General features: G+C 36.2%; 1 long non-coding RNA gene across 1 annotated transcript in view; it reads left to right on the top strand.

The window, feature by feature from the left end:
• LOC141573126 (uncharacterized) overlaps positions 1-22,485 on the top strand; it is a 541,235-nt gene that overhangs the window by 417,812 nt on the left and 100,938 nt on the right. The window lies entirely within an intron of this gene.

The following is a 22,485-nucleotide window of genomic DNA, read 5'->3' as shown; positions in this document are numbered from 1 at the left end:
ATACAATATAGCTTTAGGAAGAAAGGAAGAGCCCACTTTAGAAGGATCACCTATTCTTCAACAGAAATAGATTTAAACCAATTCCGAACACACTGAAACATTACGCTTTGTGTTGTTCTTGGATAGTAAGGCAAATTATATGTAGTGTGACTTTAAATGTTATCACTGGTGATATGCAATAATTCATTAATAAAGTCAGTAGGATTTTACAGTCATATCGACTACATTAATGAATTAGAGCGCCATGAAGTGTGAACACATTTCCAATTTTAATGGAATAGAAAAACAATTGAAATCCACTGTAGCAGCCACTGGGTGAATGCACTGCCTGTATAAGCCTGAGATGGAAATTCCCAAATCCAAAAAAAAAGAAAAAAGAAAGCAAAAGAGCAGGTAGGAAGAATGATTTTACCCAGTTATTCATGCGCACGCAATGCCATTCACACTTCCATTTGCTCCATGGAGTTGTTGATGATTGCTTTTGTTCTGGCCTGGAAGGAGCAGGGCAAGTCACAGCATTGTCCTGGGAGCAGAGACTGAGGCCCGCAGCAGATGGAGGCAGCCACATCCTGTCGCACTGGATGCTGTCAGTGCCAGAAATTTTAACAAAGAATTATTTCTGATCACTTTCTTTTCTAGAGAGACTCTTTTATTAATTACTGCTTCTCTGTCTTGCAATGAAGTACAAGTGTTTCAAGATGGCCTTGAGAGGTATTCACAGTTAATTAAAGTAGACTGTGCTCCACGGTGGGTTTTCCCCCTACCTGCTCAAGGCCAGATGTTAGAAACCAAAGACACCCTTATGAGGAACTCCGTTCCAAACTCAGAATTAATGGCCTCTTTCCCCCCATTTGCATAAGAAAAGGGATTGTTTTTCAATAAAGCAGAATTAAAGGTAAATGAACACGTTTATATTTTGAGGAATCTTTAAATATCTGTGACTAAATTCAGAAGTGTTTCAATTCAATATGATTGCAATTATGATATTTGCAAACCAAATTTTATTTTTGTCCAGGTGACTGTTTATTAGCATACTTTTTCGAGAAAAGAGTATGTTTATTATGTTTATATGTCCACATTTTTTCTATGGACAAAGGCTATTAAGTGATGTGAGGTATATTTGCTCAGCAAGCATGTGGTTGCATAATACATAACTCTCCAACATATTGTTATTTTTCTACCAAAACAAAATTGAATATAGGCACCTCAATGTTGCTTAGTCTTCATTACTCACTGAAAATTTCTTTCACCTTTTTGCCAAGTATTTTTTCTGTTTATACTTGTCATGTATGCTTGGACAGAGGATCCTTAAATTAATAGAGACAGGAAGATTGTTTCTTATTTTGTAATTCAGGGAGGTGATGGGCATATTTTTGTGGCACCCAATGCAGCTGACTTGTAGCCCAGAATTACCTTACATATCTACATATACTCTCATCAGAGGGCTTTGTTATGACATACAGAAGATTGTCACATCAAGGTTCACTTAGCAATAATTTACTCAAGACGGGAGAGGTTGAGGCCAGGCTTTGTCTACAGGAGTGGTGGGAAGAAACAGTCAAGAAATGATTTGAGACCAAACTAATAGATAGAAGGGATGACGGATCTGTGATGATATTTTCCTTTGGGTCGGATTACAGAGTGGATGGAAATTGGATTCAAGGAATATAAGCTAAGGAGGGAATGTGTGTTGCAGGGATAGTGTGGAGAAGTTGAGAAGATTCTGAAACAGTGGACTCCTTTGGGGACATCATTTAGTTTTCTATGCTGGAAAAACAACCAAATATCTCCACCTGAAATTTGCAGTGCATATATGATACTGATCGTTTATTTATTTGCTTCTTTAAATTGGCTCCTCTTTGCTCCTCTGAAACTATCAAGACTGGCCTGCTGGTGGGCTGAGAGGAAAGACAGGTGTGTCCATGTGTTCTCCAAATATTGGCTCTTCTCTATGCAATGTGGCTGGTATTTTTGTGGTCTGTTCTCTGAAACATCTTGTCTGGATGGTTTGGTGTCATGTGTAGGTGCCACCGGCAAAGTGAGAACAGCTGCCATGACACCCCCAGGTCCCACAGGAGCCTGTTCAGCCGGGTCCAGGTCTCTGTCAGTTTTCTAGCGCTCCAGTCCCATGGGGGCTCTCCCCACCGTGACTTCTCGCCAGGTGTACAGCTAGGAGCAGTGACACCTTAGGCTTCTCTCTCTAGCTTTCTTGTACCCCCATCTTAATGTCTTCCCTTTATTTATCTCTCCCCGCTCCTTCTACCCTCTTGCCAAACCTGACCCTTGATATGTTAAATAGCAGCTGAAGAAATTGAAGTCTCTTTTAATTTTTGAAAGCCTAGATTTCAAACTTTACTTGTTATCATTTATTAAGATTCAAGAAAATTAGCTTTGAAAGTCCAACTGACCAGTGACTTTTTGTGAGTGGGCTCCAGATGAGCCCCACCTGCTCGCTGTCTGAGGAAAGGCTTCTCTTAGAGCTCAGTGCTGCCCAAAAACATGTTTAAAGAAGAAAAGTACGTCAACTAAGTATTTCCAGCCATCCTCCTCATTTTACTATTTTGCTCTGTTTTACGGAAACAGTATGTAAGATGTATTCTCCATTACTCAGGGCTTTAAAAGGAAATTAGATGGATCAGACAAAGGCAAAGGACAAGAGGTTACATTAACTAAATTGAAGATAAAGATATGCAGTTATTAATGCTAGAGAGTGAACCTAAGGAATATGAATTCTCCTGAAGTAGAAGTATAATTCTTTCAATAGAAATGTATTTAAAAATAGGAAGTCCTCTTTGATTTAAGAAGACCACCATTTGCAGGCTGAAAGTATACATAAAATACCAGTTAAGGTATTCAGTCTAACCCTCTTGAAAGTATAGCTCAAGTTTTTGAACTTTTACAATAAAAAATTAATTAACCGATCTCCAGGGAGAATTATCATGTCACTTCTTAGGCAAAACCAGGCTGGCTCAGTTCTTCCTCAACAACATAGTTGCCTGATGATGGTAGAACAATATATACTAAATTAATTTTCAGGGAGGATGAGTATGGCATATCAATTCTAAACTCGTTAAGCAATTTACGTAAAAAATTTCAGGTGTTATCAAATATGTCTGCCATCAGAAAGTATATCCACAGTGTATGTTTTTTTCTTTAAAATTTACAGACTTTACATAAAATGTACATAATTTTATGAATTATGTATATCATAACCTAGGGGCAACCTAGGGGCAATAGCCACTTAATTCTAAATATCAACTATATTCTAATGATGTGAAAACTCATACCATTAATCAGAATTCTAGGATTGGCAGGCTTGCACATAGACTTTACCACTCTAATTTGGATGTTCCAAAACTTACCAATCTTAACATTTACTACCAGAGCATATTACTTTCTAAATCCTATACAGTACCACAGCATTACATAAATAGGACCCATCTCATTGCTTATCCAGTAAATCCAGGAGTCACCCTTGAGACCACCTTCCTCACAAGGCTCCTTGAATCCACTGTTACATCCTGTCCACTCTGTGCCCATCAGACATGCCAAAGCCATCCATATCTTTCCATCATCACCATCTCAGTCTCAGGCCCCATTGCTTCTTGGTTGGATGTCACAATCAGTGCCTACTGCTCTCTCCCTGCTTCCGTCTTGTAACACTATAATTAATCTCCATACAACAGCCAAAACGGTTCTTTAAAGAAATATGACTCTCATGTTATAATTAAATGGCTTATTGCTTTACAAAGCTTCCCATCACATGAGGGAAAAAGTGTCCCAAATTTCTTATCTTGGTTTATAAAGGATTCCAAGACCTAGGTCTGACTGAATCCCATCCCACCTTCCCTCTTGTCCCCTATGTCAGAGCCAGTCTCGTCCTCATTCTGTTCTTTGATCCCCCCAATCAAGTACCCATGCAACATCAAGTGGTTTCGCCATAACAATTATATCTACTCCCCTACTATAACTCCGACTAAGGCTTCGCTTGCTTTGAGAATAAAACCAAATTCCAATATCATTGCCTGTAAGTAGAGTGCCTGCCTCATTTGCATGGTCAGTTTTAAAAGTGAAAGGAAGTGTTGCTAATGAGCTGGAACAATGGGTATCAAACCAGATTGCCCTGAGCATCCTGGGTTTCTGCTTTTCCTGCCCTGCAAGTTAATTTATAACTTTATGTTATTTTTGGTCCTTATCTTGCATCCCTCTCTAAACTATATCTGGGTGAATCACAAACCACTCTCATTAATTCAATTGCCACATGTATGTTAATAACTTCCAAATTTCTCTTTTTATTTCAATCTTCTTCACTGAATTCCAGATAAACTCTCCATTGGCATGTTCAAACTACCAGGATTCTAAAATTAATTATTACTCTACTGTATTTCTGTTAGTATGTTTATTGTTTTGATATCCTAAAGTAAGTTTGAGAGACTCAGGAAGAAATACTGAGGTTGGTTTTCCTTGCAAGCAAACAGACAAAACCTAGGCTGGCTGCCTGACAACCATCAGTACGGACGTACAGCTAAGTGTCTTTTGTGTGACACTTGGTGTGAAGAATGAGTCTATAATCGTTAAGGTGACAAGTCTGTGAAACTGCCTCTACCATGACCTCTGGAAATTGGTATGTGAATCATTTAAGCTACTTAGCATGGAAGCAAGTTTGACTAGTTATTTTCTGTAAACTATTTTCAAGGTAAGTTACTAAGGAACTTGTCCATGCAAAAATGTTTGAAAAGTAGTAGTATGTTTACATTTTTTGTTCTGGGGAGAATGGTACAATTTCTTTCATCTGGGTGCATTTTCCTTGTATGTGCTCCATTTGTGTTCAGTATTGACTGATTTGAAGCAATCACTCTCTTCAAAACAAAAACAAGCTTCAACAACAACAACAAAATATTATATCATTTTACTGGAGTTTTGAAAGCACTTTTTTATGTAGACTTGTGAATATTTTCAGTAACAATTATCTTCCAAAGTGGGTTAAAAAAATGTACTGCATATAAATATATTGCAGCTTAAAATTACATCTCTTGGATGCTGGTAAAAGAGAGAAGAAAAACTAAGGAAACAAATAAGCCAATATTACATCCTGCCGCAGTCCCCATAGCGGGCTGCGTGGTATTTCTTCATGAATAAAGATGGAATAAACCACATTTGTAGCATAATAAGAAAAGGTAATTAGTGTCATCTATTCACCACTGTTAGAATTTGACTAGAGCAATTTGATTACGTTTATCACATTTTAAACTTTGAGTAAGTTTTTCAGCTCTGTAATTCAGTTAGTGGTGAAGTGTGGTGAAGATAAGTCAGCTTCTCAGTATGATTGATGAGCAGAAACACAGAGGGATGGGAACGCAGAAAAAATATTGCAATATAGATACTGCCTATTGGTTTTAAAGTGAATCTCTTCTAAATCAGTGTGAATCTGTATATAAAACTAGCAAAATTTCTCAAATACATACACAATGTAATATGTGTGTGAATGGTGGGAGGTCTCTGTGTGTCTATACAAAGTGAAAGGAAATCATTCTCAGAAAAATTAAATTATTTGACCTTGTTATAACAGCAAATTAATTTCTCGTTTTACCCTAAAATCAACTAAGATAATATGTTTCAAAATATGTCACTAAGAAATTAAACCAAAACAAAGGTCTCTTTTTGGTAGTGCTAAAGACTAAATTACGAATAAGGATGGTTTCATTCTCAGACTGTGACACTTTTCTAGTTGAAAAGTCTATTAATTTAGGTGTTTGTGGTTTTATTTTCTCCACAATTAACATAATCCCTTACATATAGTTCATAAATTTTTTGGGAGTCATTTAAAACAGTTACATGTGGAGATGGTTACAGGAACACTGGCTGCTCAGGGTAATTTATGGGAATTCAAAGATAGGAGAATGTGAAAGACTTTGAAGCCAGAGGCATCTGGGAGGAGGCCATGGGAGCCTACATATAGTAGAGAATTAAAAAAACAGTGAAATACAAATGAAAACCAATGACACACTACCTCACACCTCTTAGGATGGCTATTACTGAAAAGACAACAGATAACAAGTATTGGTGAGGATGTGAGAAAAGGGAACCCTCGTGCACTGTTGGTGGGAATGTATAGTGGTTCAGCCACAATGGAAACAGTATGGAGGGCCTCAAGAAATGAAGAATAAAGCTACCATATGCCCCAGTGATCCCCTTTCTGGGTATTTACCCCAAGGGAACCCCATCAGACTTGTGAAGAGCTGTCTGCACGCCCTGTGCTTTGACACAATGACCAACAGCACCCAAGAGCTCGCTCCGCATAAGATCTCAAGTTGCAAAATACAAAACTTGTAAAAGAAGTGCATTGATCTTTAACAAATAATAATTCCTGTTCGAACAAGAAGTCTGTGTGCGTTGAGACAGAGAAATGAGGTTCTTTGCCAATCTGGAAAGGCAGATGCACAAAGTAAATCCACTGAGGGCATCTAGAAAAATGGAAGTTACAGATGGAGGCAATTTCTCTTGGACTGTCCTTGACCCATCTTCTAATCATCAGGTTCTTTCTTCTCATCAACCACAGGGTAAGAGAAACATTGATTCTTCTTTTCAGTAATTCCCACTATACTTTCTCAGATAATTTAGGAAATAGCTCTGTGGGGAACTTACACCATAATGTTCTAGTGCTTCAAGAGAGACGTTTGCTTGTGACGCATTTCTGGGCAGGATATCAAATTGCCTTGTGTGGATGGGCCCCAAGAAGCTGTCCCCAGCTGACAGAGGTTGTGAATCACGACGCCTTCCCAAGAAGTAGATCAGGAATATTCTGAACTGCGTCAGGTGCTCCTCTGAAAGCTTTGTAAAATTACAGTAATGCAAGCACTTAAAATCATACACTCACACCCCCCCACACACACACACACACACACACTTCTATAACATTTCAGAAAATGACCCAACTATTTAAAGAGTACATAGGTCTTATGTTCACACTATAAGGGATGGGACAGACTTACCCCAAATGTTTCACTTTTTTTTTTTTTTTTCCTTTAAGAAGAAAACCTTGATGTGGCTTTGCTGGTTATGGCAAATTTAATTTTTCTTCACACTAGCCTACCCTCTGTTTTTCTTGTTTGTTTGTTTTTGTTTGTTCATTTGTTTTGTTTTGTTTTGTTTCAATTAATTGGCATCAGAGCGAATAATCAAATAACTAATCAAGCCGTATTTCAAAGATATTTTTGACAATATACGCATAAGCTCTAGATATATGCACATTTGAACAGAACAAATATGACTTGTAAGTTTTTTATTGTTGTTTTACTTGGTTCCTGTGTATGATTTGCATTTATATTATCCATTGCATGTTTGTTGAGCACCTACTAAATGTTAATTGACCTAGGGAAATATCAAGACATTTGATATAGTTTCTTAGCTACCACAATATCAGGACAATCCACCATATAATGGTTCATTTGAACACTTATTTTATAGGTCAGGAAAGGAAATCCATAGACGCAGAAATTATATTAGGATTGTGCGAGTCTAGGGTACAAGGAAACTAAGGACTGGCAGCTAAAGGGTGTGGGGTTTATTTTGGGGGCCGATAAATATGTTCTGTAATAAGATAGTGATGATGATTTGCACAAATTTGTGAATATACTGAAACCACTGAGGTTTACACTTAAAAATGGTGAATTATAGCATATTAATTAGATCTTAATAAAGCTGTTTAAAAAGTAAAGTGGATGATACAGTAAATGTGGAAGATCATGTAAATACAAAGTACACATTTTTCAAACTAATATCTAAAATGTAAGTAACTGTGAGCTATCGATCAAAACCTAGGAACCTTATTAAACATATTTTCCTACATTTTAAAATTATATAAATTTTGGTTGAATGTTTTATTTCTATATTTCTTCACATTCTCTGGAAAAATTTAAAGTTAATTGAATATTAAAACTTAAATTTGTTTCTTTTTGATAAATAGATGAAATAAATGAATTTATTTTAATAATATACCACATATTTTTGCTATTTTAAACCTTTAAATACCTCCCCCCAGTAATTCTATGGAGGAAAAATAGTATACTTTATGAGCCATCAAGAATATATCCTTTTTTTTTTTTTCATTTATAATGAAAAGGTAAGAGGCAATATATAAGAAAACTGTGCTATCAGAGTATTATATTCCATAATAAAAATTTCTAAAACTTTTATTCTAATTTAAAATGATTGAAAACTCACAATGTCTATTTGACAGCTTTGCAAAAAGTAAAATATTTGTCAAAGTATTTTTTCTTTGTCAAGTGTCATTTTCAACATAGACTATTTTAAACATTAATAATTTATTTCATTTTGCAAAATGATTATATATAGTAAGTATTCCCTCTAAATTGATGTTTATTCATTTATCCAGTGCTTTATTAAATACAGTTTAGTGATATAGTTATTAGTTAAAAAATTGTCCCTTGTAAAAATTCTTTCTAAACTTAAATTATGATCAATTTTGAAACTTGCTGAGAGAATAACTTTCCTCTACTTAGATCTTTATTCCCTGTTTTCCTTAGGGTTTCCTTAGGCCTTCTCTTAATTGGCCACTGTGAAAGATGCTGAATTTTCAGCCTTCAGAAACAAAGTGGACTGTAAGGTGCCGAGATGCTATACAATCCCTGAGTACGAAATGTCTCTTGACAGCTCCTAATCAATGCTCTCCAGCTTTCAGACTATTCCGTGGAAAGCCTACACACTTGGTAAAGACAGCTCAATGACATAGCTTGAAGTTATAGGCAAGTCTGGAAACTAGATTGTCAGATTAGGAAGACATACTCAAAGCTTCAAGTGGTAGCTGACCTGTCCCAAATACACACGTGCACAAATACTCCAGTCCCCAGATACACCCACCAGAGACACCAAAACCTTAACTTCTCCTGATCGTTCCAAGTATATCAGAATCAGCTTATAATGATTGCCAGAGGTCTTGGCACTAAAACTGTAATAGTCCAGAAAATAATAGGAACGTGAAATACCACATTTAATTTTGATGCTTGATTTATTAACCAATTCTTCTCCCCATCTCAGTTTCTCTATTCTTCTCTTTTCTCCTGTCCTGAGTTAAAGGGGAAAATGGAGTCATAGTTAGGGGGAACTATTAACAAGGATGTTTAAAGAAGAGAAAAACAAAATAGCCATCAGTATGAAAAATGAGAAAGTTTCACATTAGTTAAGAGAAAAAAAGTAGCAGAGCCACTTACCGCGAACATAGTAAATGCATGAAGGGTTCTTCCACTTCAGAAGTGTTGTTTTAGAAGCTCTAAAATCAATTTTCATCCTGCAAAAATAGTACCTCTCAGATAGGGAAGTAAGTTGCTATACACTTGCCTTGTTTTGATTGTCACGTGTTTTTTAACTGATTGCTAGCTAACAAATTGACAAGTAACTTGCAGCTAATTTTTTCATTAAAATTGTCATGAGCCCTTTTCAAATATTATAGTTGTCTTTACTCATGCTTTTAAAGCTACAAAAATAGTCTGCAGGGATCCACTTCCTTCATGTGGAATTATTGTAAATCAGGAACCTGGAAGAGCATAAGAAAATGCCTTAACGTCACTATCCCATTGTTTCATTTCTTCCAAGACTGAAATATGCATCAGTAAAGCAGACTAAATTGAAATCAATATCACCCCTTTTTTTGTTTTTTTGTGTTGTTGTTTTTGTTTTTTTACAAAACATATATACTACCTGAAGTGAAAATTCAATTCCCTTTGTTTAAAATCACTTGGAAAGCAGGATTTCTTGGAGAGGCAGTGCAGAAATTGAAAATATAAGACTATAAGCTTTGGAGTAAGTTAGAACTCTGTGAAGAGATTGTCTTACAAACGTTAGAGACGGCTTTGGGGCCAAGTGGTTCATTTCTGGGCACTTGGTGAAGACTTGTTTCTAACTGATTTTCAAAATGTTTATAAAATAAGTTTTGAGTAAACTTTATTGAATCTATATACATGTATCTTAGTTTGTTCAATGTGTTTTATTTTAGATTATTGAAAGAAAAGATATTGAAATGTGTCCTTGAAACATTTTATCTACAAGTACCTAAATCATACCAGTAAATATTTAGTTTTTGACATTATATGTAAAGTGCATGTTCCTCGTTCATATTCCTCATTCATCTAAAATTCCTCATTCATCTAATTCCTAATGAATAATTCCTCATTCATCTAAAACACTTTCCATGTTTGTGATTTTGTCCAAATATTTTACATTACTTACTACTTTAATTAGGATCATTTTTTTCCTATTAGCATATATTTCAAACATCATTATTTAAGAAAAAAGTCACTTTGACTTCCTTTTCAGAAACCGTAAGATAGACGACTGAGCTGCAGTGTAAATCCTCTGACTTTCACAAATTCATCTTGGAAGCAAGTGGAGTAAAAATAGACAATATCCTGATTATTAAAATAGTTAATGCCTCTCCCCGGGCGCTCTACAATCTAGTCTCAGTGCCAAAGCAGCGGTCCCAAATCCAAGGCAAGCCTTCTCGTCCCCCTACAGTGGGTCCCCGCTTCCCCAGGGCCCTACGAGGCCCTGCACAATTTCCACGTTGCCTCTCGGCTCCTCGACACTTGGCTGACTTACTCCAGATCCAATGGCCTTCAGGTTGTTCCCTGGATGTAGCAGCAAGAATCTTGCCTGAGAGTTTTGTTCCAGGTGCACTGCTATTCTTTGAGTCATTCCCTCTCCTCCTTCTAGTATTTTCCTCAAATATCATCTCCTCAATGAGAACTCCTCTGACTGTTTCATTTAATACTGTCGATTGCCAGTCCCAATGCTTCTTTCCCTTATCTACTTTTCCATTTCACGGGATATCTGTCACGTTCCAGCCGAATCCATAATGTATTTATACATTATTGTTATTGGTTACTGTCTACCTTTCTCTACGAGAATGTAAGACCCACAGTGGCCTTTGTTCTGCTTATTGTTGTATCACTAACACATAGTAGCAAGTCTCCCAGTATCCATTCACTGACTGGCTCACCATAGGTGTATTGAATATTAACTAACATTTTATCCATATCTAATACATTAATGACTGAAACTCCCAGATTTTAAGCCATATGGGTACAGAGGAAATGTCTTCGGTTGTTCCATGATATTTGCTGACTAATGAAGTATCTGGCCCACAGGAAATTTTAAATACATATTAACAAAGGAAAGAATCAGTTATTACATTATTTGACAGGCAAAGAAACACATTTAAAGAGGCCAACAGGCTCTTCAGAACAAAAGGGCTAAAAGGTAGAAAGATAAAGAGTGAAATATATTTTTTGAATGCAAAAATCTAATAGTCATAACCCTTTGGTTTTAAACTAGTTAAAAAAATTATCCAACTATTAAAAAATGTGACTGGTGATACATAACTTTACCAATGACAAAGCTTGCCTAGCATGTGGGAAGGTCTAAAATGCTAATTTTGTTGCTTTTTTATGTTAATAATCACTTGAGAAGAGCACCTGTAAGAGCGAATAGTGTATATGCATCCATTTAATATTATGGGTCACATAATTTGCTTAACAGTCCTTCCAGTCTCTCATATGCATACACCTAACGTTTATATTCTTCTTCTGGAAAAATGCTAACATCTGATCTAATGTGTGTATGCACTAATAATTCATTATGAAATACTGAAAGCAGTGACTAACTGATATCATGTTTGGAGCTCAAGGTGCCAGTAGCAAAATAATGCAAAGTAAACCATTATTTCAACCTTACTCTGTATCAACAGAACAGGAGAGGGTATGTAAAGTTATTGACATTAGGAGCCAAAGGGTGTGTGTGTGTGTGTGAACTTCAGTTGTGTTTTTTAACAATACATCATTTTCTGAGTAACTATAGTAAATTTAAATTTCCTTTAAATTGTAATTGCAATTTATAAGAATAGTGCAACCCCAGTCATTTTGAGGGTTTTGGTTAAAAGCTTCGATGTTTTGTTGAAGCTAGTTTGTGTTACTCATCCTTTGGGGTGAGGATAACTAATTGGCAATAATCTTCGATTAACATTTGTCCAGAAAACCCAGTTGACTAAATATAGCACGACGATGGCACTTGAGACAGATATTTCACTTCAGCAAGGGAATATGTGACATTTTACTGATCAACGGTTTCTTGAAGTGAAATCCTCATTTCTCTTATTTTGAATAGTAGGTACTGTGAAAGAAACATAGATTATTTGTAGAATAGAGTGTTTTTTTTTAATTGTGTAAGTTTCCATAACTTAGGATGTTTTGGACTGAGAGGTACACAAATAAGGGCATTATTCTAATTTGAATAATTTATTGTAGGATAGACTTTTTAGAGTCAACAATTAGATGTATTTCTAATAAGAACTGTTTCTTGGTATCCTGTGTTGCTAACTAGTAATATGAACATTTATCCTTTGCAAAATCAAATGAGCAGTTGGTAAGACTGACAATGTTTTGAGGAGCATGGCTATTTTCTTTTCCCCAATGGAAAGACTGCCCATCTCCCTGGGGGTGGCCACAGGGCTCCAGGGACGTCGGGAGGGGTCTGCTCGGGAGCTGTCTGGGCAGCATCAGCTTCTGCAAGAACAGTGGACTGATTCCTGAGTTCCCACATGCAGCGAGGAGAGAGGACGAAGCCTGGGAGCACGTCAGAGCAGGTGTCCGCGCAGTAACGCACTGCAGTCTAGACGGCACAGCAGGGCACCCACGGACATCCTAGTCCTGTGGTTCTGATTTGACTTGTTGGCCAAGGGAAGTAGCTGGAGAAGGTAAGCTGGAGAAGTAAGTGGAGACACTAATTAAGTGAGTGCAGTTAATCCTTATTGGTCAGTTAAAGTCTGAATTATGTGTGTCGTATTAGATAGTTTTATTTTTATGTTTGGCATTTTTTTAATGCCTGCAAATACTGAGAACAACATTTTTGCTGCAATTCTGGCTTTAAGTTAATAAATGAATGGCATTAGTTGAAAGGAGGACATTCATCTGTCTTTTTATGTTTTCTTGAGGGAAATGTGTCAAACTCATTAAAAGGTTTTTAATCTTTAATGTATACATTTGAAACCATATGTAAGATGCTTTAGAATATATTTTATCTATTGCTACCTCTATCTATCTGGGTAGACAAGAGACCAGACCTGTTTTCATCGATCTTGATGGTAGTGAAAGCTTAATTTCTAAAAGCAATATTAACTGAGAATCTAAGTAATATTGACGTTACTTTGGCCCATAGTCAAAATCTACCCAATATCAAAGAGCATTTAAAAATCAATAAGAGGAACAATTCTTGCTAGGTTATTTTTATCAAACTTCTTCAAGCAGTGGTAGAAAATAAAATCATGGTCAGGAGTACAGTAAATTCACTGAAACCGATTTGGTTATAATGTTAAACAACCCACTGAATGTTTAGTCCTGTGGTTAATGGACAAAGGATTTGGTGTCACTCCCGGCCCCCTCTGAGTCCGTCCCATTTAATTAAGGGGTATATACATCTGTGCAGTGTCACACTTTGAGTCTATCCATAGGTGAGTGAGTCTGAGAAACACACGGAAGTACACACTTCCATAAAGATTGCAAAAAGGCTTTGAACAGCCTCAGTGCACCAGCTCACGTGACCATTTCTGCAATAAGCAGTTGGCAAGCTCGCCTTGTTGAATCTGCCAGTTGCTCTCACGGAGTAATTGATGAGGGCCCGTATACAGGTCACTAACTTACTACTTCCTGATAGGGGGCATTCTCCAGATAGGTATTCATCTCCACGCTGATGCCTCAGCTACAGCCTTAAAAGTTATCCTTCCGCTGTAATCGGCTGCCATCTCTAGGTGCCATGTTATTTGAGAGGACCAGTGTCCCTGCCATGCTGTCAGCGGGGATACCTTGGTCAAAGGCAGTGGTGTACAGGGTCCTACATCAGTGGATCAAACATTCTGTAAGTCCTCCCAGCCAAGGTGGCTATGGCCCTGAAGGCAGAACATGTATGTTCATATCTGGAACATGTGTTAAATCCAAAGTCACAATGAATAAGTGTCGCTTCCAGGGTAGACAGGGCCCAATTTCACCAAGCTGCCACTGGGTAGGAGTTGGGCTTCTCTGTGGGATAGTGTCCGATAAGAATTAGCGCTGGATTAAATTACTGGCAGTACAGACATTCACCAGTGGGAGAACTGAATCAATCAGTGCAGTGGTGGCACAGGTCGTTGGAACCATCCCTGGCTCCATAGCTGCTGACATGATTTCTGCTTCCAGGAGGCCAGTATGAAGTCTGGGTGTGGGTGATGCCAGGCTGGCTCGCACCAACTGGGCAGTTCTCCTGTCAGCCTCTGTCAGGTGGATGCTCCCTAGTGGGCTTCACCAGGTGACCCAAACATACTTACACTTTGTGCCCACTACCCTGTGTCTTCCCATATGCCTTTTTCAAGAAAGAGACAGCTCCAATATCTTTAAGCAACAAGTGTTACTGAAAAATTAGACTTTTGCGTGCATAAAAATGAACATTGATCTATATATCATACCCAGCAAAACTAACAAAGAAATCTATAACTCTCAATGCAAAACCTAAAAAGCAACAATATTTTAAAAGTAAAAGCTAGGACCTTGAGTTAGGCAAATATTTTGGGTAAAACATCGAAAGCCCAATTCTTAATGGAAAAGATATATCAAATTGAACTTTATCAAAACTAAAAATCTGTGCTCTTCAAAATATACTATTAAAATAATGAAAAGACCTGCCAGAGAGGGAAAGAAATATTTGCAAACCACATATATGATTAAAAAATAAAACTTGTATCCATAACGTATAAAATTCAGTAAGAAATAAGGAAATACTCCAATTAAAAAATGGGCAAGAAACTTTATGACATTTTATCAAAGACAAGGATACAAAATAAGCACATAAAATATGTCTCAACATCATTAGTCTTTAGGGCATAAAGATCAAAACAACACTGAGGTAGCAATAAATCTGCATTAGAAAAGCCAAAATAAAAAAAGCAGACAATGCCAAATGATGTCATAGATTTGGAGGAACTGAAACTCATCTATTACTATGTAAAATGTGAAATGTGAGGAGCTCTTTGGAAAACACTTTGGCAATTTCTTAAAAGAAGTTAAACATACGCATACCATGATCCAACACTCCGCTTCCATGCACCCGAAGATAACGAAAGCATATGCTGTACAAACACCATATACTAATGTCCAATGTAGCTTTATTTGTAAAATTCAAACCTGGAAGCAACCTAAATAGGTACCAACATCGTCAGTGAGTAAACAGATGGTGGTGTACCTGTATAACAGGATACCAGATAGAACTTTAAATGAATGAATCATTGTCACACCCAACATGAATAAATCTTGAAAAAAAGAAAGATGCTCCATGAAAGAAGACAAAAAAAATGAAAGCTCTATGATTCCATTTAAATAAAACCTTTAAAATAAAAAAATCATCTTTTGATACAGTTTTATTTTTGGAGAGGGGCGTGGAGAGAGAGGAGAGGGAGGAACTACTTTCAGGAATAGGAGGAAACATCCATGGATGCCTAACATTTCCATTTGCTTGATTATGCTCATGTTTTCACTGGTGTGCCGATGCCTGTTTGTCAAAACTTATCACAACATAGATCTTAAGTAGATACAGTTTGTTGTATATTGATTGTATCTCAATAAAGTTGTTTAAAAATTAAAATAAGTCAGAAACCAAGAGAATAACTTTAGATGAATCACCTTATCAGAAAAACAAAAACAAAAAACAAAGTGAAGTTTTATAGAGCTATTACAAGTTTACAACAAAATTGAGAGGAACGCACAGAGATGTCCCATAATCCCCTGCTCCCACACCTGCACAGCCTCCCCATTATCATCACTCACTAGAATGGTACATTTTTACCAAGGGTGAACCTCCGTTGACACATAATAATCACCCAGCATCCATAGTTTACATTACCGTTCACTCTTGCTGTTGTACATTCTATGGGTTTGGACGAAAGGATAATGACACATGGCCATCATCACAATGTTGTACAGAATAGTTTCACTGCCCTAAAAAGTCCTCTATGCTCCACCTACTCATCCTCCCCTCCTAATCTTTGGCAATTACTGGCAATTTTATGGTCTCAGTAGGTTTGCCTTTTCCAAAAAATCATGCCGTTGGAGTCATAGTCATTAATCATTTTCACCTTCTGCTGTTTAACATAAAAACTAATTCATCACAGTGCTCCAGTGTTCAAAGAAAAGATTAGGTCCGTCTTAATGCATACGCATTTCATAGTTACTTTTTGCAACACACATCCAGTCATTGAAAAAAGAAAGCTGTACTATCACAGCTTGAATTAGAAGTGAGGATCCTGTGACACCCCACCATCTTTATCATGACATCTCAAATCCTAAAGAAGAGTCATATACATTAGAATAAATTTATGGAGGCCGAGTCCTTCCTGAATGTCTTCAGTCCTTAAAATTAGAGCTATGCTCTGCACAAATTAATCTAAGATTATTAATCGATCCTGTTAAGTGATTTTACCACATTAAAAAGGAGGCGGTAAAAGAGGGGGAAATCACCAATACTATTAAAATAAAAATGCATATTTCAGTACTTTTTCACCATTTCCAGTTTTCCAATAAAACAGTTGCCAGGGGAACCTCATGCTAAACAAAACCTGCTGTCAACTGTCATCATTGAAGTGAGCTAACATCACCCAGGGGGCTCTTTTCGTGGAGGCCCTGTTCATTATTTTCTAAATCTGTAAAGCTACCATTACCAGGGTTTCTTTTGAGGACTGACATAAAAAGGAACAATCATAATTTGTAAGAGTGTCAGTGGAAAATACTCTCCCCTTCCCCAAAAGTGCTTTTCTCACAGAAAGAAAAGCTTATAGTATGCATCTCCTATCGTCCCCTCAAGAACCTAAGAATATTAGCCGTCAATTTCAAAAGGAAGGAAAACATTTTAAAACTAAGCTGAAGTAACCTCTTTTATAACTATGGGAGAGGATTACCTTTTGATGTACAGGAAAGGAAAGAACCTAAGATACGAAATCTGTTTTGTTCTCATTTTATGACTTGCCCCACGTCCTGAATTGTTTCAGAGAGAAATGCTGAGTCCTCTGGCGAGTCTGAACGCCCTCTACTAAAGACACAGAGCTTCAAAACATCCAACATGGCCCTAAAAAAAAGCTTGGGACAAAGGAAAATGAGAGTTGAGTAAGAGCCTATCATTTATGTCTTTGATCAATTGTTCTGTAACTTCCAAATTGGACTTAAAATTGGAGGAAGTATAAAAGCTGGGCAAGGCATTTTGAGGGCATTGTCGGACTTTTAAGGCTCAAAGTGCAGGTTATTATCAGGTCCATATTTTCTATATCACTTTACCTAAATGTTACTTTTCTTGGTATAATGTTTTTATCTTAAAAATAGGGATAATACTTTTTCTGGACAGTAACCTCATTTGGGAATAGTATTACTCTAAGCTAAACACTAGTAAATATTTAATAACTGGGAGATGCTACTAATATTATCAGCACCATTGCGAAAATGGATATCAGGAAGAAGGCAGGTTATTTAATGTGCCCTCTAATTTTTTAAATGAATAATTTTTAAAACACTGAAATTGTTTAAGCAGTAAAATTACCTTAATAACGTATGTGATTTAGCTATCCCGTAGCAAAATACTTGAAGTTATAGTCAACGCGTATAAAACTGAGGGCTTTCTCATAATGAAATGATGTCTCTGTGGAAATGTGAATATAATGATATGGAAATCAGTACACTGAAATGTTCTTTGGATCATCTCTCTTTATTACTTATAATAAAAGATTTTAGTGCAGACAATCTTCAGATCGTAGGAAATTGCACTAGAATTTCTTTTCTCCCATCAGGTTACCTTCTTGTCCCATCATCCCTTAGTCCTATTATTTCTGATAGGTCACTATTAGTTCAACATTGAGTAGTTGCATCCATCAATCTGCAGGAGGAGGGAATTCCCATTCTTTTCTATATAATTCTTAACAATGGCAAATTTGTTAAAATTTTCGTTTGGACACGCTCATTTTAAAGGGAGTCGATTGCAACAACTCAAGAATGAGAGAATTGGGAGGCATGAGAATCTTTCTTCAGCAATCAATCATCAACTACAACAAAATCAAATGGAACGAGACATCCCAAGTGAGGGAGCCAAGAGATGTAGTTATGAGAGGGTACTAGCTCTTGCCCATCACCACTAGAGATCTAAATGCAAATAATACTAAGGATAAAACTAGAAATCAATTCTTTTTTCTGAGAGTTTTGAGAATAGAGATAGATCTATAAAAGTGAAACACTTGTTATAACATTCCTCCATATTTTAAAAATTGAACTGCAAAAGTAAATACAATTTTTGCCATATAGTAATTAGAGAACACTTTATTATATAATAAATCTTGCTTATTTGCTTTGAAACAATGCCCTGCTCTACATAGAAAATATGGAAAACCAAGTCAAGCAAAATGATTGATATATTAGTGTACACTCTCCCTGTTTTAATTTCAACGGTAAACAATTTTAGTACTGCATACTTCATCCTAAGGTATCTATAAAGTGATCCTGCTAGTGATGACAATGATTTGTCTTCACTGGTTTCCCCTGTGGATTAATTGCTAGCAAAAGACACATTTCTAAGTGGAAGCAATGGCTCGACTATGGCTACTGAGCCAGTGGCTCCATCTTCTTCTCTGTTCTCATCAGAATTATGGTCTAATCTGAGCAAACAATTGTTTACAATTCTCAGTGTGATTCCATGTATTATCTACAGTTGGAAACTTGAATGTATTTGCATATCGTAATGAGTTACCAGGTAAAAGGCATCGTATTACTCAGTCTACATTAAAACTCTGTAAATTCTTCAAATAACTTTCCAGTTTTATTTTGAAATGCCTTTTTTCTCATCACAGTATGTTCAATGGGAAACCGTTTTTTCTAATAATTATTTTATTTATCACCAGAATCTTTAAAAAATTAGAAATTACTCGGTATTTCAGTTCGGCTTGAGATTTTTAAAATATATTAATCAACATTATAGACAAAATTAATAAAGATCTCAGACCTTTGTATTTTGGTCTATATTACTAGTCCATATAGGAGCTGTGAGTTTCAAAGTTCCAAAGTAAATCTGTGATTTCTGAAACATTTTTTTAAAGAGGAAAAATATAAATGCACAACCCAGGAAAAAAAACAAAAAACTTCAATTAATTTGTTCTTGCTTTTGTAAAGAAGCTTTTCTTCCCCAATTATAGCATTTGTACATTAGAGAGTACATCAAAAATAGATGAAAAAACAGAATGTAATAAAATTGACCCATACATAATTTTAGTTAATTTCAGTTAAATACAAGTGAATTTAGTAAATGTAATGAAGTTGAAATAATTGCTTAAATATTAGGTTAGTAATATTCTTATGTAGAACAACTTTAGTAATTACATAGAACACCTGTGATCAAACCAATGCTTGTTAAGATATTACCTTTGTCAGGATTTACTGTGTCCCAATCCTTGAGGTCAAGGGTAACCTTGTTCAGAGGATAACAAACTTGAATTCAGACTTGTGGGCTTTGAATCACCATTCTTCTGCCTCTTAGCTGTAGACTTTGGGAAAATAACTTCTCTGCGCCATAGCTTCTTTTTAATAAAATGATAATAAAATCTATCTCTGAGGTTTGTTCTGGGAATTAAATTAGTTGGTAATGTAAACTTCTTAGAACTATAATTGAGAAGTAGTAAGCATTTACTCTACAACATTGTAATGGAGTTTTGTAGCTGAACCTTAATGCATGTCTCAGATTATTTACTGAAAAGAAATGACTAAAAACATAAATCAAAGTAAATGATAGGGGAAGAAAGAAATCCACATGTATACCAGTTTATTCTCTGCCCAGCAGCAAACAACATTGCCTGTTTCTAAATATTCTATTCAAATTTTATTTATTTTTGATATCATAAGGAAAACATATATATATATATATATATATATATATATATATATATATATATATATTATATTTTAATTGCATGTATTGATTTGATAAAAATTTCAAACAATTTTTACGCAGGCTTATTAAAATAGGCATTATTTTTCCTTGTCATTCTGACATCGATTGAAGTCTCCATTTCTTATGTAGACTATACCTACGTCTGTCTACCTGTCTATCTACTGTTTGCAATCTGTAAATGCCTTGCCTCCTACAGTGTTGGTCTTCCTCTTGCTCCATGGTTTAGCTTCTCTTTCAAAATTTAGGGGGTGTGTTGGCATATATTATCGCTTTTATGTTATCCTGCCTTTGTCACTTTGCTTATTAAATATATTATATACATATCCATCTGTAACCATTTCTGATTAATGTTGGTTTGACTTCTCTTTACTGGAAAAAAATTTTATGGGATTTGTTTACATTGAATTTTTTGAAAGGGTAACCTTTTCTTATGCAATTTTTAAAAAGGAACTAGGTTGGTTGCCCAATCACTTTGTACAGAATACTATGGAGAACAATATTAAAATAATAAAATAAGTAGACCAAATGGTTATTCTGTAACCATGCTTAATTATTAGGAACTACGTTGGTATATCTATATTAATACATTAACTATTTTGAAAAATATATCCATGTGTTGAATATTTTGAAATGTATCTTTTTATTATTAAATAGTAAAATATTTATTGCAATCATGCAGGTAAAACATGATACAGGCCTAAATTAGGGTAGCTTTAGCAATAGAAATATAGGCACCAGAATCCTAGTGAGGAAGGGAACAGATGATGCATTACTCACTTTCTATACCATTGAGCCTTTCTAACATTTAAGATATTTTGGATGATTCTTAAGTCTGGGAAGGATGAGAGACAGGAAGAAAAAGTGGACAAGGCCTTGTGCTCATATGTAAGGACTGACGACACTTCTTTTGACCGCAATTTGGAGGGCAATTTCAGCCCAACAAATGGTGTTCAGGAAAAACCCTGTAGGCTTTGCACTCTCTCAACAGCTTTACAATTCATTGAGTGGCTCAGAGGTCAGTGTGATCAATAACACTCGCCATCTGTCCTCCTCTTTTAACTAGATTTTTCTTGTTAACTAGAAGCCAAAATCATTTGTTTTAGTACTGCTGAAGGAGTGTATTTATCCGGCAGGTATTTATTTATTATCCAAGAGCTACCAGTCGACTGCTTCAGGTCTGGAGGAAATAGAAGTTAAAATAAACAAAAATGCCTGGCTTTCTATTACAATGGTTGAAAGGAAACACAATAATAAAATAAAATGTAAATACATGGAATAGATTGTACATTAGATGGTGAAAATGGTTTGTCCATGGAGAAAAATAGACCAGGAAAAGGGGATAAGGTTTAGTGATGAACGTTGCAATGCTCAGTGTGTAAAGGAGGGAAGACACGGTGGGAAGACACATTTATGCAGGGACTTGACACCCGGGGAAGGGAGCTGGGTAACTCTTGGGTGGGGTGTGGTTAGGTATTCTGGGCAGATGGAGAAGCAAATTAGAAAGCCCTGCAATGTGAGAGTCCTGGGTGGAGGAGTCCCAGAAATGCGCGGAGGGCAGTGTGGCATTAGCAAAATGACAACAGGGGTATTAGTGAGAAATGAGCTTAGAACAATGAACAGAAATGTGATTTCCATGATCGGGAATGTACTCTGACTTCCAAATGTGATGACAGCTATTTGCAAATCCCCAGTAGGTGGTCTGAAATGGGGGTCTGAGGGAATAGACAGCGGTCACTGGTTCAATCGATGTTCTATCATTTTATTTCATGGACATGATTACCCAGTAAAATAAATATATGAATAAACACACACTTATATGCATTTCTATTTATTTATTTTAGTTATACATTGAACACAAAAGATATACTCATATACTAAATACATAAATATGAAAATGTTTATATTTGTATATATGTGAAACAGATATGTGTATATGTACATGTGACCTATGAAATACATATATATTTATAAATATATATAATTGATCTATATATATGTACTCATATATGGATGTGTATTATTTGTATTTATATTTCATAGGTCTTTGTGTCTTTTCCCCGACCTCTACTTGCATGTGACTACCTCAAGAGTCCGCTTCCTTCTTCCATTTACGGCATCTTCCATCATCCTCTCCTGTGGCCTAGTCAGTAGAGTAGCACGTAGACTTTCTTTCTGGTCATTATCCTTCATTCAGCCATTTTCTGTGGCAGGCAGTACTCTAACTGTACACCCTTATCCTGGTGTGTTCACCATCATCCAATGAGGGAAGTCTTATCATCTTCAATTTATAGATGTGAAACCTGCATTGCTTAGATATTTTAAAGTGCTCGACTCTCACCAAGTAAGTAAGCAGCTACCTCCCCTGGGCCAGATGCCACAAAAGTGTATCTGCTTAACCTTTCGACCAGTGTAAAGAAGTGCGGAGGCATAGTGCGAAGCGGCCCCCAGATGAGATGCGTGGACCCACGCTGCACA

This window comes from Rhinolophus sinicus, linkage group LG09 (genome assembly GCF_036562045.2).
Source record: "Rhinolophus sinicus isolate RSC01 linkage group LG09, ASM3656204v1, whole genome shotgun sequence".
NCBI lineage: Eukaryota > Metazoa > Chordata > Mammalia > Chiroptera > Rhinolophidae > Rhinolophus > Rhinolophus sinicus.
This window is presented reverse-complemented; position numbering and strand designations above follow the sequence as displayed.